This window comes from Equus caballus, chromosome 20, assembly GCF_041296265.1.
Source record: "Equus caballus isolate H_3958 breed thoroughbred chromosome 20, TB-T2T, whole genome shotgun sequence".
Classification (NCBI taxonomy): Eukaryota; Metazoa; Chordata; class Mammalia; order Perissodactyla; family Equidae; genus Equus; species Equus caballus.
This window is the reverse complement of record NC_091703.1, coordinates 29,858,274-29,872,656: the sequence shown is the minus strand read 5'-3', so window position 1 is coordinate 29,872,656 and position 14,383 is coordinate 29,858,274. Positions and strand designations below refer to the sequence as shown.

General features: G+C 38.6%; 2 non-coding genes across 2 annotated transcripts; both read left to right on the top strand.

Moving 5' to 3' along the window:
- The first annotated feature begins 241 nt into the window (after positions 1 to 241).
- Positions 242 to 314, top strand: TRNAF-GAA (transfer RNA phenylalanine (anticodon GAA)). Its single transcript has one exon. It is a non-coding gene; the product is annotated as a tRNA-Phe (tRNA).
- Positions 315 to 3,738: 3,424 nt separating this feature from the next.
- Positions 3,739 to 3,810, top strand: TRNAA-UGC (transfer RNA alanine (anticodon UGC)). Its single transcript has one exon. It is a non-coding gene; the product is annotated as a tRNA-Ala (tRNA).
- Positions 3,811 to 14,383: the final 10,573 nt, after the last annotated feature.

The following is a 14,383-nucleotide window of genomic DNA, read 5'->3' as shown; positions in this document are numbered from 1 at the left end:
CAAGCAGAGAAGAATCTTCCTGTTTTTACCTATTCCTCGCTCCTTTCTTCCCTCCTCTACCAACCCATTCACTGTCTCAAAAAACTGGGTCCTATTTTCAGCGGAGCCGATGTGTTTTTGAGTGAATAAATGGGTGATGTTGAACAAAAGATTAAACAGTGAAGAACACATTGCTCATCGCCCTCCACCCAAGAAAACTTTAATATTTTCAAACAATGGCTAAACGGGGTACTATCGGTCAGCCGAAATAGCTCAGTTGGGAGAGCGTTAGACTGAAGATCTAAAGGTCCCTGGTTCGATCCCGGGTTTCGGCAGTTTTGTCTCACTTCGGAGCAATTGTCACCCCTTTACACAACAGTTGCACCCCAATCCCGAACGTGGATATGTAACTACAATTTTTACTGCCTTTTGCAAATCCGATCAAGGCGTGTACATATTTATTACCCTCTCTTTTGGTTGCATATTCCACTGACATCTTCCGTGAAGTGTTTACTGACATGCGGCATATTTTATTTAAAGTTTTAAAAGCTAGGGAATTATTTTCCAAGGGGATAAGAAATTCCAATACGCTACATGCTGTTGCACTTACGATTCATTTCTGCTTTCGCGTTTTGCCTGTGTGCGATGTTTTTAATCACAAGAATTGTGGAGGGAAAAGAGTAGAAAAAGCACTACTACACTGCGCAAGTGTATATATATGTGGGTATGGGTTTATGAAAAGAAAACTTTCCAATCAGAAAATCTGGGTTTGTATCTTGAGTCTACTCTGTTATTAAACTGCTGGAATAAGGAGCATTGTTGAACATCACTGAACTTTTAAACAATTACAAGAATACTCTGAGTTTTCTTGTTTACAAGACTTTCCTTCAGCCTTGCACCCCTGTCCAGAATTTGCACATCTTAAGTTATGTCTGTTTTGGTATACAAGAAAGAATGAAAATAAGCATTTCTGTAAGAATTATTCTTTTGAACATTCACAAGGGGACCTGAAATACTGAAAAATGAAAGTAAATGGATAGTAAAGTCATCAAAACTCGGGTACATGCACCCCATTTTTTCCCTTTAACTCAACTTCTTTCTTGAAATTCTTTGTTAGGGATAATAGGTATCATTTTGAACTGTTTTCTCCTTTTCAAATTACTGTTTCAGCTTTACAGTGTCTGTTTTCCGCTGACAACTCCTGAACACTGTGTCAGGAGGAAATGATCTGGTACTTCAACATCAGAATTGCATCAATTGCCAATGGAAAATTGGAACAAAATGAGAAGCAACATCAAGGTAGGGACATTGACTGCACAGGAACTTGGAATTACACACTTTATCCATCAGGTCGGAAGCTTGCATTTTATTTCTTTAAGGAATATTTGATCAGACAAATAGCATCATTGAGTGTTTCATTGCCTAATGCAGCAATAACTCCTTTACTTTCTATGGAGGTGGGAGGTCTAGGGTGATTTCCAAAACATAATTAGTCTTCCATTCAATACCTAAAAAATGAGGCCAATGATGTCTATGTAAAAAGGGATATTGGAAAGATCAAAGGAGATCATGCATGTGAATGCATTCTGTCAAGTCCGTGCATGGTATGAAACTGGAAGACCATGGTCCATATTCCCTGGCTCTGGGATTTTCCCAGAATAGTACCTAAACAGATAATGTCTTCTGTAGCCAGAGCTGTCCAATAGCAATATAATAAAGCCATAAATGAGTCACTTTTGTAATTTTACATTGTCTAGTAGTCACATTAAAAAATAAAAATAAACAAGTGATGTTAATTTTAAAAATATATTTAAATAACTTGGTATATCCCAAGCATTATTTCAACAAGTGATCAATCTTAAAATTGTTAGGGATGTCTTTTACATTTTAAATACAATATCAAGTCTTTGAGATCTGGTTATTTTTACACTTACAGTACATCTCAATTTTTCAAGTGTTCAATACTCAATATGGCCAGTGGCTACCATTTTGGACAGTGCAGGGATAAACACATATTTTACATGTTTTCAAATTTTCTGAATTCAGTATACATGGCATACAGGTGTTCTTCTACAAATTTAGATGTTTAATTCCTCAGAAGAATTCTGTATTAAATGAATCCATAATCTGAAGATGGCTATAGATATTTAATTTTTTTAAAAAAATCCTACTTTGTTCATGGGGCACAGAGAACAAAATAAAAGATACCTTCTTATTATGAATTCCTGAGAATCTAATAGACATCTAGTTTTCTCCAGGTGCAACACAACATTATGATGAAGCAGCGTTTCTGCACACCTCCTAATATTGGAAAGTATCATAAACCTAATATTTTACAGCATCAGACCATCAAGATAATCCTCCTCTGTATTTACATACACACACAAGCAGACAACCACACATCCATCAGTTTTGTGTGTTACCCTTTCTAGTCCCTTCTTTAGCAAAACCTATCACTTATTGTTTCCTGCTTTATTCCAAAAATTCCATGAGCCAACTGAAAGAACAAGTCTGCCAGACAAATCATATTCTTCCGATTTCAGGAGGGATTCAATATTATTTTATGAATATGGGCAAAAGCTAATATACGGGCAAATCAGAATAAGAAAGAGCTAACCACTAGAAATCTGGTGCCAGGAAACTGGTTTTCTTGTAGTCTTTTTATGTAGTGCAAAGGACACAGTCTAAGCTATGATAAATCCCAGAGTTCAAGAGATGTCCAGGAGCAAACTTATTTTCCTATGAGTATCACTAATAAGCACACGTTTCAGTCTTCATTCACCCTCCACGTGCTTGTGTCTACTGATTACTCACAAATCCAGGGGGCTGGAGATGGGAGTAATTGTTTGAGTTCACTGTGTAACATCCTCACAAGTGTGTTTCACATATATCTTGAATTTAACATGAGCAAACTAGCTCATCTTCTCCATCGTCCAATCTTTCTCCCGTTTCCAAAAGAATTTTAAAAACCTCCTCTTTTTCTGCACTTCCTTCTGTTTGGTAATGGCATGGCTTCCTTGCTCCCCCCCACCACCAAATAAATAAATGAATGAATGAACGAACCAACGAACAAAGAAACAAACAAACAAGTAAAAATTTTCTTTATTTCTTAAATCTTGTGGTTATTTGCCTTTGGTCTCGCTCCCATAATTCAACACTTCTGTCCAACGCTGAAGCTGTTGTTTCATTCTTGCCTTAAGGAAAAGAGATTTTGGACTATTGGCAGGGTCTCCTAAATTACCTCCGTACCTAGATTAGAAAAAACCTTTACAATGCAACGCTGACCGCATCGCTCTAGGGTTTTCCTCTGATCGTGACTTTCCTCCATCAAATCCGGTCCTTAATATTCCCATGGAGCAAACAACAAATGTCATGGAGTGTTTCAAGCAGGAAAAAGCTGAATCTCAATAGCGTTGTGTCTCAGGTTAAGACATCTGGAGGAAATCAAAAGAGCTGAAAACTGGGACTTGTTTGATCCCTTGTCAAGCACAATAGAAGGAGACCCTAACCAGGTTTTAAAGCCACGATGGAAACTTCTTGTGGTTATTGTATGACACATGTTTCCAATCTTTTGTCTTCCATTTCGAGTTCTATATTCTAAAGAGTCAGCATTCCTCTTCGGTTCCTGAGGGTCTCCTGCCCAAAGCAGCTGCTGATATCCCCTAACACTGTACTCTACTACTACGACATTCAGAGATCAAGAGCCTCAGAAAGTAAAATTTATTTCCAGATGAGCATTAGGAGAGAGACCTTCAGGAGGGGGGTGTAGCTCAGTGGTAGAGCGCATGCTTTGCATGTATGAGGCCCCGGGTTCGATCCCCGGCACCTCCAGGAGCAGCCTGGTTTTGTTTTTTTTTTTCTCTTTTTCCTCTGACCAAACACTCCTCAAACCTGTTCCTCAAGGAATACAGCTTTAGCTCTCCCAACTTTTCTATGTTCTATTCCTGCATATATCGAAAGTAAAAATATAACCTAATGGATTGCCTTGAATTTTTCAATCATCTCTTGCTGTAGGCCTTGACATCACCTAAGACAACTGCAACAGCAGAAGGAAGACAAAAAGGAGGGGTTTCCAACAGGATTTCTTGAACCTGAACCAAAGTATGCTCATTAACAAGTGGTTCACTTTGGCTCCTATTTTATACTATTATTAAAGAGACAACGATGACGACGACGATGAGGAAGAAGCAGCGCCCTACGTACATTGTCCTTTAGTTCTTTTTGCTTTCTTGGTCAAAGACAGAGAGAAAGCATTATATGCCCACTGATTTCTCTGTCAGTATCCCCCAACGACCTGCACAGAGAGCGTCGCCAAAAGTTCGGTCCAATGATGAGATATGGGGCGCTGGGGATCTCGAGTCTTTTTAGATGAGCGAGCGGCAGGACGCTGGACAGCAGAACGAAGACTGTCAGGGAATGAGGCCTTCCAAACACAAAAGAAACAAATTTGCATCAACACATTGCCGATTGATATTCCATAATATCTATTTCCCTGTATTTCCTCACTCATCCTGTTTTCCCTTTTGTTTCAAATTTTTAAACAAAACATTGCCTGGAAACCTCAGTTAACATCAAATGAAGGTCCCCATATGAAGAAGCGGGAAAGACTTTTCTACCATAGTGGAAAAGAGACGCAAAGTAAAAGGTGAAGAGATCACAAGTGTGCTGGACTCTTCTACCAGTAAAGGACATCCACTTCCTCTGTTCTTTCTGGTTCAATCCGATCATGTCTGCTTTGTATGACCAGGGAACTCCTAGGAATTTCTGATCCACTGATGGCATCTGTATTAGTTTGCTAGGGCTGCCATAACAGAATATCGCAGTGGCTTAAACAACAGAAATTTGTTTTCTCCCAGTTCTGGAGGCTGGAAGCCCAAGATCAAGGTACCAGCAGAGTTGGTTTCTGGTGAGACCTCTCTTCCTGTCTTGCAGAGAGCCACCTTCTCCCTGCTTGCTGTATTGTCACATGGCTTTTCCTTTGTGTGCACACTCCTGGTATCTCTTCCTCTTCTTATAAGGAGGGCCCCACCCTTATGATCTCATTTAACCTTAATTACCTCCTTAAAGGCCCTATCTTCAAATAGTCACATTGGGGGGATAAGGCATCAATATATTGATTTGGGGCCGGCGGACACAATTTAGTCAATAAGAATACGTTTTAAAGAATTCCAATGCTTCATGGTTTCAAAACTGCTGCTATCTGTGTGCTTATTTCCTGTTGAATCAAAGTGTCTTAGGGAGGGAATGAAATTTGTTCCCAGTCTGCCACTCTAACATTCTGTATCAGGCTGAGTTGTCCTTATTTCCTGATTCTCCTCCCGGAGGAGGGAGACTGTCTGGCTTCAGAAATCTGCTTGGCTGCTGATTGGTCATGTGCCCTGGGGCCAAGGATTTGTTTTAGGATGCATTTTTTTTGAGGGAGGTAATGTGGTCATTCCATGTCTTTTTTCTTATCCACTTGTTCTCTCCAGGCACTTAAGTAAACAGTGAGTGGCACTGAACAGGCAGGAGACCATGGTAGGGAGGGGAGAATGAGAGGGCTGTGAGCAGACTTCCAAATTTGAGGTCCAACCCCAGATCAATATTTTAGCCACCTTTGGAGGTCACACAAAAGAGCCCCTGATTTTTCTGTGGATGAACTAAAAATGAGTGCCAGGAGATTTACTCTACCAAAATACCTGTGGCCTCATCAAGCTATTTGGGTCTTTCAATTAGAAACCCACGCTTGGAAGTCTCCAAGCCCTATGACAAAGGCTGCAGTCATTCTCTCACCCTCAGAGTTGGGACGCTTTGACCTCAGCTGTCTCTCCAGCTCTACCAATTGAGCCAATTCTCTGGCCTAGGATCAAGTTGTTAAAACCTATAATATGAGTAAATTGTAATTAAAATATCTTCTGAGGTTAAGCCAGGCTTGTGCTGCTGCCAGAGAATTCTTTATTGCCAGCAGACAGACTGTCCTCCTCCTTGGAAGAAATTCTGCATCTACCCAACTTATCCTGCTCTCACATGTGTGCTCTCCTCTCCAAGCCTAAGCCACTGCTTTATTTCCTCTTAACTCTTACAAGTGCCTTCTATATTGTGTGGTAACCTTGGCTTTTCCCAACTTTCATGCTTCCAAGAATCGGATGTGAGCAATACAGGAGCCCACTGCAAAAGTGCAGGTGAAATTCTCGGAAAAGAAACCCGAATTTCAGAGGCTTGCTTATGTGGGAGAAAGTCTAAGATACAAGAGCTCACATAGAGTCTCAAACTCTTGGCTCTAAGATTGAAGTCCTGACACCCTACACACTAAGCTATTTAGAGGCAAAGAACTGCATTTCTGAAAACTATTTCAAGTTGAAAATATTGTTACTGCCTTACCTTTGTTATTTTTCACGTTTCATGTTCCCAGCTCAACGCGCTAAAACCCACTCGCTCCTGCCTATACCTGAGGTGCTGAAGCGCAAGGACGCAGGTGGATCCCGTTTTTACCTTGAACGCTTCTCTTATCGCAGCCACGTGGACATTGGAACAATGCGGCTTCCCTGCCGCTCCCTCGGAAGCCATGGACAACACCTGAATGTACAGAAGCAGAAACTCAACCACACGCGTTCTCTCAAGTGACAGAAAGAGCAGAGAGGAGCTCTAAAAGCCGCAACAGTCTTGGGCAAAACGAAGGGGATCTTCCTGCGCAAAAGCACTTTCGTCCACTTGGGTTACCAAGAATGGACCTTCGTGCTTCCCGCGCACCCAGAGGACACGCGACAGAGATGGGCAGCCAGGATGCTCACCGCCTCTCTGCCCATCCAAACCTTATGCCAACCCTAAGCACTCGTTCACTTTCTTCCTTCTCCACTTCTTGGGGCCGCTGCAGCTGCGCACCCCGCGGTGGCTCAGCCTCCCTTTCCTTATCACTTCCTGGCTCACGCTTCCATTCTTTCCTCTTTCGCCACTAATTCTCTCCTCATGTTAACTTTCCCAAGTAGCTCAGCTCACTCGCCTTGGAGTCTCTAAGGCCAAGGACTATAGAATCGGGCTGATTTTCAGAATTAATGGGGGGTATCTCTTACCCAGTAGGAAATGATTTAGGATTTCCTCCAAAGCTGGTACCTGTGTTGACTGTCGCACCAAATTTTGTCCGGTGGCGGGAAGCGTCTGCCATTTCCTCTGGGACAACGGGATCCCGAAGAAATGACCTGTCAAAAAGCAAGTTCGTTTTGCAGGTCTAGCCCAGCCGCTGAAACACCTCTCTGGTGTTCTCACTCAGAAGACGATTCCGTGTCTACCAAGAAGCTCAATGGCCGATGCAGCATCCTCCTCTCTGTTCTCTTCCTCCTCTTGGTCCCTATGCATCTCATATGCAGAGTCCCCGAAATGAAACCGATGCCGAATTTCCCGACCACGGCGCTGGTCTAGGCCTTGGCGAGTGTAGTGACAGTCCGTGACCCATTCTTATGGGGTCTTCATTTAACGCCAGGTAAGTCCTCACCTGAACCAAAATTGCAGCGCTCACGCAGCACTTAGGCTTCTGTTTTTGTATTCACCCAAACTGCTTTTGTATGGTCCTGACAGCCTTTGTAGGCACAGGGAAAGGAAGTTGTATGATGAGAGAATTGTTTTCAAAAACCAACTTTTTATTTTGAAATTATTTCAAGCCTATAGGAAAGTTGCAAAAATAGTACAAAGAACTACTATACACACATTATCCAGATTTATCAATTTTAAATATTTTGCCACATTGCCTTCCTCTCTCTCTCCAAACATAAACACACACAAATTGTTATTTTTTCTAACCAATTTCAGAGTAACTTGCGTACTGTTAAAATCAGATGCAAATGGAGACTAGCCTTGAAAATTTCCTGAGCAGACAAAATCAGTTGTCACACGAGCAAAGCAAAATTTAGCTTATTTTGCAAGACAAATGATACTAACTTGACCGGGACCACTTTTTGACTATGCTTCTGAAAATTATAAGCAAAATTTAAACTGTACCCCAAATTGATATGAGGTAACCACTAACCAATTCCTTATCATTTAAGAAAATTCTGATATTGTAACCAATTACTGTGAAGAGTAAACAGTCTCAGCCTCCTCACCATACAAGCTGCTTTATAACAATATACTGCTGAGCCTCATTCCATGTTTGATTTGAATGATCCCAATTTACAAACTGTCTTTTTGGTGTGTGCACAATAAACTTTTACTAACTGCTACTTTGGTGATGCATTGGTTTTACTTCTGCTATTTCTCAACTTTTGACAATACCGTCGTGTCTTATCTCTTATAGTTCAGTGTGTATTTCTTAGAGAAAGGACATCCTCATAAACCACAGAACAATTTTTGAATTCCAAAATTTTAACATTAATAGGATACTATTATCTAATATACAGTCCATATTCAGATTTCACCAATGATTCAAAAAAACGTCCTTCAGAGCAACTTTTCCCCAATCCAGGATCTAGTTAGTGTGAGAATACATATTGCATTTGGTTTTCTTGTTTCTTTAGTGTCTCTTAATCTGGAATGATTTCTCAACCTTTCTTGTCTTTTATGACATTGACAGATTTTGAAGAATTCAAGTCAGTTGTTGAGTAGAATGCCCTTGAATTTGGGTTTATGTGATGTTTCCTAGTGGCTAGATTGAAGTTATGCACTTTTGGCAAAAATATAACAAGTGTGATGTGTGTTCTCAGTGTATCACATAAGGTTTTTTCCTTTATTAGTGGTGGTAACTAAATGCAAAGTTTCCCCTCATTCAGTTGGTTTGTAATCTGTGGGGAAATATTTGAGGTCATACAAATATCTCATTCCTCACTAAAATTTTACCCAGAGTTTTAGAATTAATTGATGATTTTTTCCTAATCAATCTTTACCATAATGGTGGCACAAGGATAATATTTTCAATCTATTCTTTAAATACTTAAAATCTATTCTTCCACATTTATTAGTTGGTATACTACCATTAAAGAGAAACCAAAATAGAGGCCACAGTTTGAATATACCCCTAGCCCAAACGCTCATAGTCACGTAAACAAAGCTTAAACTGTCCTGATTTCTCCAAAATGCTGACCCTGACCTTAAATAAAACTTAAGCTTTCTTTATGTCAGTGTGGCCTTCTACCTCCCAGCCAATCAGCTATAAATAAGTTTTGCAGTGATACTACCCTGAAAAGAAAGTAAATTTCTAGAAACCAATGACAATAGAAAAAAATATACTTCCTCATTCACGCTTATAAACTGAGCTGCCATTGCTGAGAGCCAAGCTTCTACCACTTTTGGTTTTGAAGTCTTCTTGTTTGCAAACAGTTTGTTTCTTGCTCAGTCATACCAAGTAAAGATCTTTGAATTTTCTTTTGACACTACTGTAAATTAAAGTGTTCCCTCTTATGTTTATTTACTTACTTGTGATTGATACGAAATCAAAGAAGCTTATTTTATTCAGTGGGATAAATTCTTTTTTCATTATTAATTTAAGTACTCAATATGTCCCAGATTTTGCTAGGGAGAGCCCTTTTAGGCTGGGCTCGTGTATTCTTTTAAGACATGACCACATCTTCTTTTTGATCATTTACTCACTTTCTGGCACAAAAAGATATTCCAAACTCACCTTTACTTTCTCTAGCTCAGCCCTGGAACCAATGGTAACTCCAAAAAGCTCTAACTTCTTTTAATGAAAATTGGTACTGAGAAATCAAGATAGAGGACTAACTTTGCTCATTGTAACTGGGATGTTACTGCTTCTAGGAAAAAATGGCAAAAATAACAATTTCATATTCTTTAATCATGAATTTATACTGATACTTCTAATTAATATGTTTCAGAGTAGATGAGGTCAACTCCTTGCTGCTCTGTTGCTGTCATCCACATGGTGGGTATAAAATGTAAAATAAGAAAAATCATTCTAACACATCATTTTAATTATGATGAAAATCTAGTGAAGTCAAACGATTTAAATGATAATTCTTTGGCTAAAGTGGTAAGAAGCTGACAGAGTGAATCTCCACATCCACCAAAAACAATCAAAATCAGAATCTGGTAGTTGGTTACCCAGCTCGGGTCTGCCTGGAACTGAAAGAGTTTTAGAGGATAATTAAATAGCAAGACTTGGAGACTGGCGCAGTGGAGTCTGTCCTCTTAGTCAATTCTCTCAGATTTTCATGGAAAGCGGTAATACCAGGAACAAATAATGGCCATGTTTTTCCCTTGCCCTAAGTTTTGTACTTCTTCTTTCTTTCTTTTGTCTCAGTGCTGTTGTTCCTTGGGTAATTTTAGGTAAAGGGGAGGTCGTCTTTACCAAAGAAATGAGCTGCTTCCTTGTTTTCTTACCTTTTCCTTCTCTAGTCCTAAAAGGTTGGGAATGGATGCTCACAGTCAAATTTGAGCTGAGGAGCTTATAGCAACTCTCAGGCTGATGCACATTTACCTCAAAGATGTGCTGCTCTCTCCTTTTTCTTATTTATTGAACATAGATTCCAAACCAATGGAAGCAATTGGAGCACCTAGGAACTTCTTTGTTCATTTGTCTTGAACTCACTCTCTGATTGCTTCTAAGTCTCCCTCTACAATAATTACTACCAGGAGAGAGTAAGGGTTGCCAGTAGCTCTGATAAAAGCGCAGTCTCTTAGTTTCAGAGTTCTTCTCCTGTTGTGCAACCCAGTGCATGTGAAGGTATAGATAGCCATCTTATATTGCTCTGTGGGAACTGGGCATGAGGAACCAACACAAATATTTCTCTGGCTGCTGCTTTTTTCTATGAGTAAAGTGCTATCCGTGGGTCTCTTATTCTCCTGTTATTATATGAAATTGTAGTAGGCAAACTTGCTAGCTTTCAAGTAGGAAAGCTTTCTGACTTAATTGGGAAACAGAGAAATTCCTAAAACAGAAGTGAACCATCCTTTCCAAATGCACAAATTAGACCAGCAATGACTATGTAAAATGGTGTGTTGCAAAGATCAAATGAAACATGTAGATCAATACATTTGGAAAACTCCAGAGCATAACATAAAAGCTAATTACTGACAAGCCACGACCTGAACATTCTGACTTGAGAATTCTTTCAAAACAACACTTAACCAGATGCTATCTTTCTCAGATTCTAGAAGGGTTAAATATACAATTGATACATCTGCAGGTTTTCGGAGTTAAGTATAATAGGACATGAGTGTGTTCTGTATCTTGAGTATAATGTTCAAATCCTTAAAATATTCTGTATCAAAAAACTATCCAATACCTTCTACGCAAATGGATTTCCAATAGTGCTATAAGTATACAGACTGGCTATTGTCTCACATATTTAATAAGTGATTTCTGTGGTGTTCATGAGCTAAGCAGGAGGAAAAAACCCAAGTCCTTAATATGAATATCAATGAAGCCAACAGATATCCAGATTCTTCCAGGTGTAATACAGAGAAATGTCACCCAGTGACTCTGGAAACTTTCCTCATTGTGTTTTTATATGATCAAAGAGCTAAGTACATTTTTCCTCCTCCCATCAGCATTTTTACACACATTCACACACTTGCCCATATATCAGAACTTGAAGATATTTGTGTTTGATACTTTTCTAGTCTCTTCTTCAGTGAAGCCCATCTCTTCTTTCTTATCCTCCTATTCTATCAGTCGTATAAGCCAACTGAGAGAAATTCTCCCAGACTAATCAGTTTCTATCATTTTCAAAATAGACTCAGAGGCGTTTTTACAAATATAGATAAGAGCTCACAGTAGGGCAAATTAGGATGAGAAAGGACAAACAGCCACTAGAAATGTGGTACCATGAAATGAAACTTCTCTTGGTCTTCTTCAGAAGTTCTAAGGAGCAAAAGATTAAGCAATATAAACACAAGGGCTCAAGAACAGTCTATGAGCTCATTTCTTTATTTTCCACAAGTATCATTAGTCAGTTAATCCTAAACTTGAAAGGACACTTGAATTCCTCACTCCTTCCACTTCCTATAAGCATATGCCTACTGATCACTGATTAATCCCAGTCTCCAGGCCAACGCAGTCCACTGAGTTGCGTTGTGTCAGTGTTTACCAGATATGTGCAGGGGGTTCCACAAATAGCTTGAATTCAACACATTCAAAACCAAACTTATCTTCTGTTCTCCTTCCCACCCCAAAAAGTATTCCAATTTCTTTAACTTTCCATATTAATTTTAAAATAATCTTGTCTATAGCTACAAAAAAATCTTGCTAAGACTTTGATAGGAATTTCATTAAATCTGTGTATCAATTTGGGGATAATTGGCATCATTACCATGTTGAATCTTGTAAACCATGAATACAATATGTCTCTCCATTTATTTAGGTTTCTTTGACTTTCTCCACTATCGTTGTGTAGTCCTCAACATACAAGTCCCATACATATTTTGTTAGATTTACCTCTAAGTATTTCTTTTTTTGTCAGAGATTACATATGGTATTGTATTTTTTTTCCTTTTAAATATAGAAATAATACTTTCGGGACAGGTATTGTATTTCTAAGTTCATTGTCTGCATATTCATTGCCATTATGTAGAAATACAATTTATTTTCGTACAGTTTTCTTTTAACCTGTGACCTTGTCTAATTAAATTTTTAATTCTAAGAAGGATTTTTCTCCCATAGATTCCTTAGGTTTTCTATGTAGATGATTATGTAATTTGCAGATAGGGCAGTTTTATTTTTTCTTTTCCTATCTGTATGATTTTTAATTTCCTTTTCATGCCTTAGTGCACTGGCTAGAACTTCCAGTACCATGTTGAATAAGAGTAATGAGAGTGGGGGCCGGCAGCTCCTGGCGCAGCAGTTGGGTGCACACGTTCGACTTCAGCGGCCAGAGTTCCCCGGTTTGGATCCCAGGTGCGGACATGGCACCGTTTGGCAAGCCATGCTGTGGTAGGCGTCCCACATATAGAGTGGAGGAGGATGGGCAAAGATGTTAGCTCAGGGCCAGTCTTCCTCAGGAAAAAGAGGAGGATTGGCAACAGATGTTAGCTCAGGCTAACCTTCCTCAAAATAAATAAATAAATAAATAGTAATGAGAGTGGACAACCTACCATTTTTCCCTCTTTTAGGGAGAAATTATTCTGCCTTTCACCTTTAATGATAATGTTATCTGTAGGTTTTCTTTTTCTTTTGTATATGTCCTTAAACAAATTGAAGAAGTTCCTCTCTGTTCTTATTTTTTGAGAGTTTTTATCAAGAATGAGTGCAGAATTTTGTAAAACGCCTTTTCTACTTCAGTTGATAGGATCATGTGATTTTTTTCTTTAACTTGTTAATATGAGGGATTACACTGATTAATTTAAAATATTTACCTAGCCTTGAACCCCTGGAATAAACCCCTCTTGGTCCTGGTGTATACACTGATGACAAATACATATTTATACATTGATGATTTCTGTTTGCTAATATATTGTTAAGAATTTCACATATATATTCACTTTTTTGTACTATCTTTGCCTGGTTTTGGTATCAGAATAATACTGGTTTCATAAAGTGAATTGGGAAGTGTTTCTTACGCTTCTATTTTCTGGAAGAGATTGTGTAGTGTTTGTGTTAACTTATTAAACATTTGTTAGAATTCTCCAGTGAAACCTTCTTGGACACGGAAATTCTATTTTTGAGGAATTTTTAAATTATAAGTTGAATTTTCTTAATAGTTACAGAGCTATATAATATATATGTTCCATATTGAATAAGTTGTGGTAATTTGTGTTTTTCAAAGAATTAGTCCATTTCATCTAAGTTGTCATATTTATATGTGCAGAGTTGTTTATGGTATTTCCTTATTATCTTTTTGATGTTTGCACAGTGTATGGCGATACCCTCTTTTCATTCCTGATATTGGTAATTTGTGTTTTCTCTCTCTTTTTCTTTATCAGTCTTGCTACAGGTTTTATTTTATTGATCTTTTTAAATAACTAGCTTTTTGCTTCACTGATTTCTTTTGTTTTCAGTTCCATTGATTTCTGCTCTTATTTTTATTAGTTTCTTCCTTTTGCTTGCCTGGGTTTCTTTTGCTCTTTTTTCCCTAGATTCTCCAACTGAGAATTTAGATGATTGATTTGAGAGTTTTTCTTTTCCTGTATGCATTGAGCCCTATAAATTTCCTTCTCAGTGCTGTTTTAGTGCGTATCAGAACTTTTTCATGCTGTTCTGGTGTATCAGAAAGTTTGATACGTTGCATTTTCATTTTTATTCAAGTCTACTTATTTTTAAATTTCCACTGACACTTCCTTTTTGTTCCACGGATTATTTAGAACTGTGCTGTTTAGTTTCCAAGTGTTTGAATATTTTCCTGTTATTGTTCTGTGACTGATTTTTAGTTTGATTCCATTGTGGTCAGAGAACACACTGTATGAATCAATTCTTTCAAATTTATTGAGGTTCGTTTTCTGGTCCAGGATATGTTCTGTCTTGGTATATGTTCTGGTGGATTTG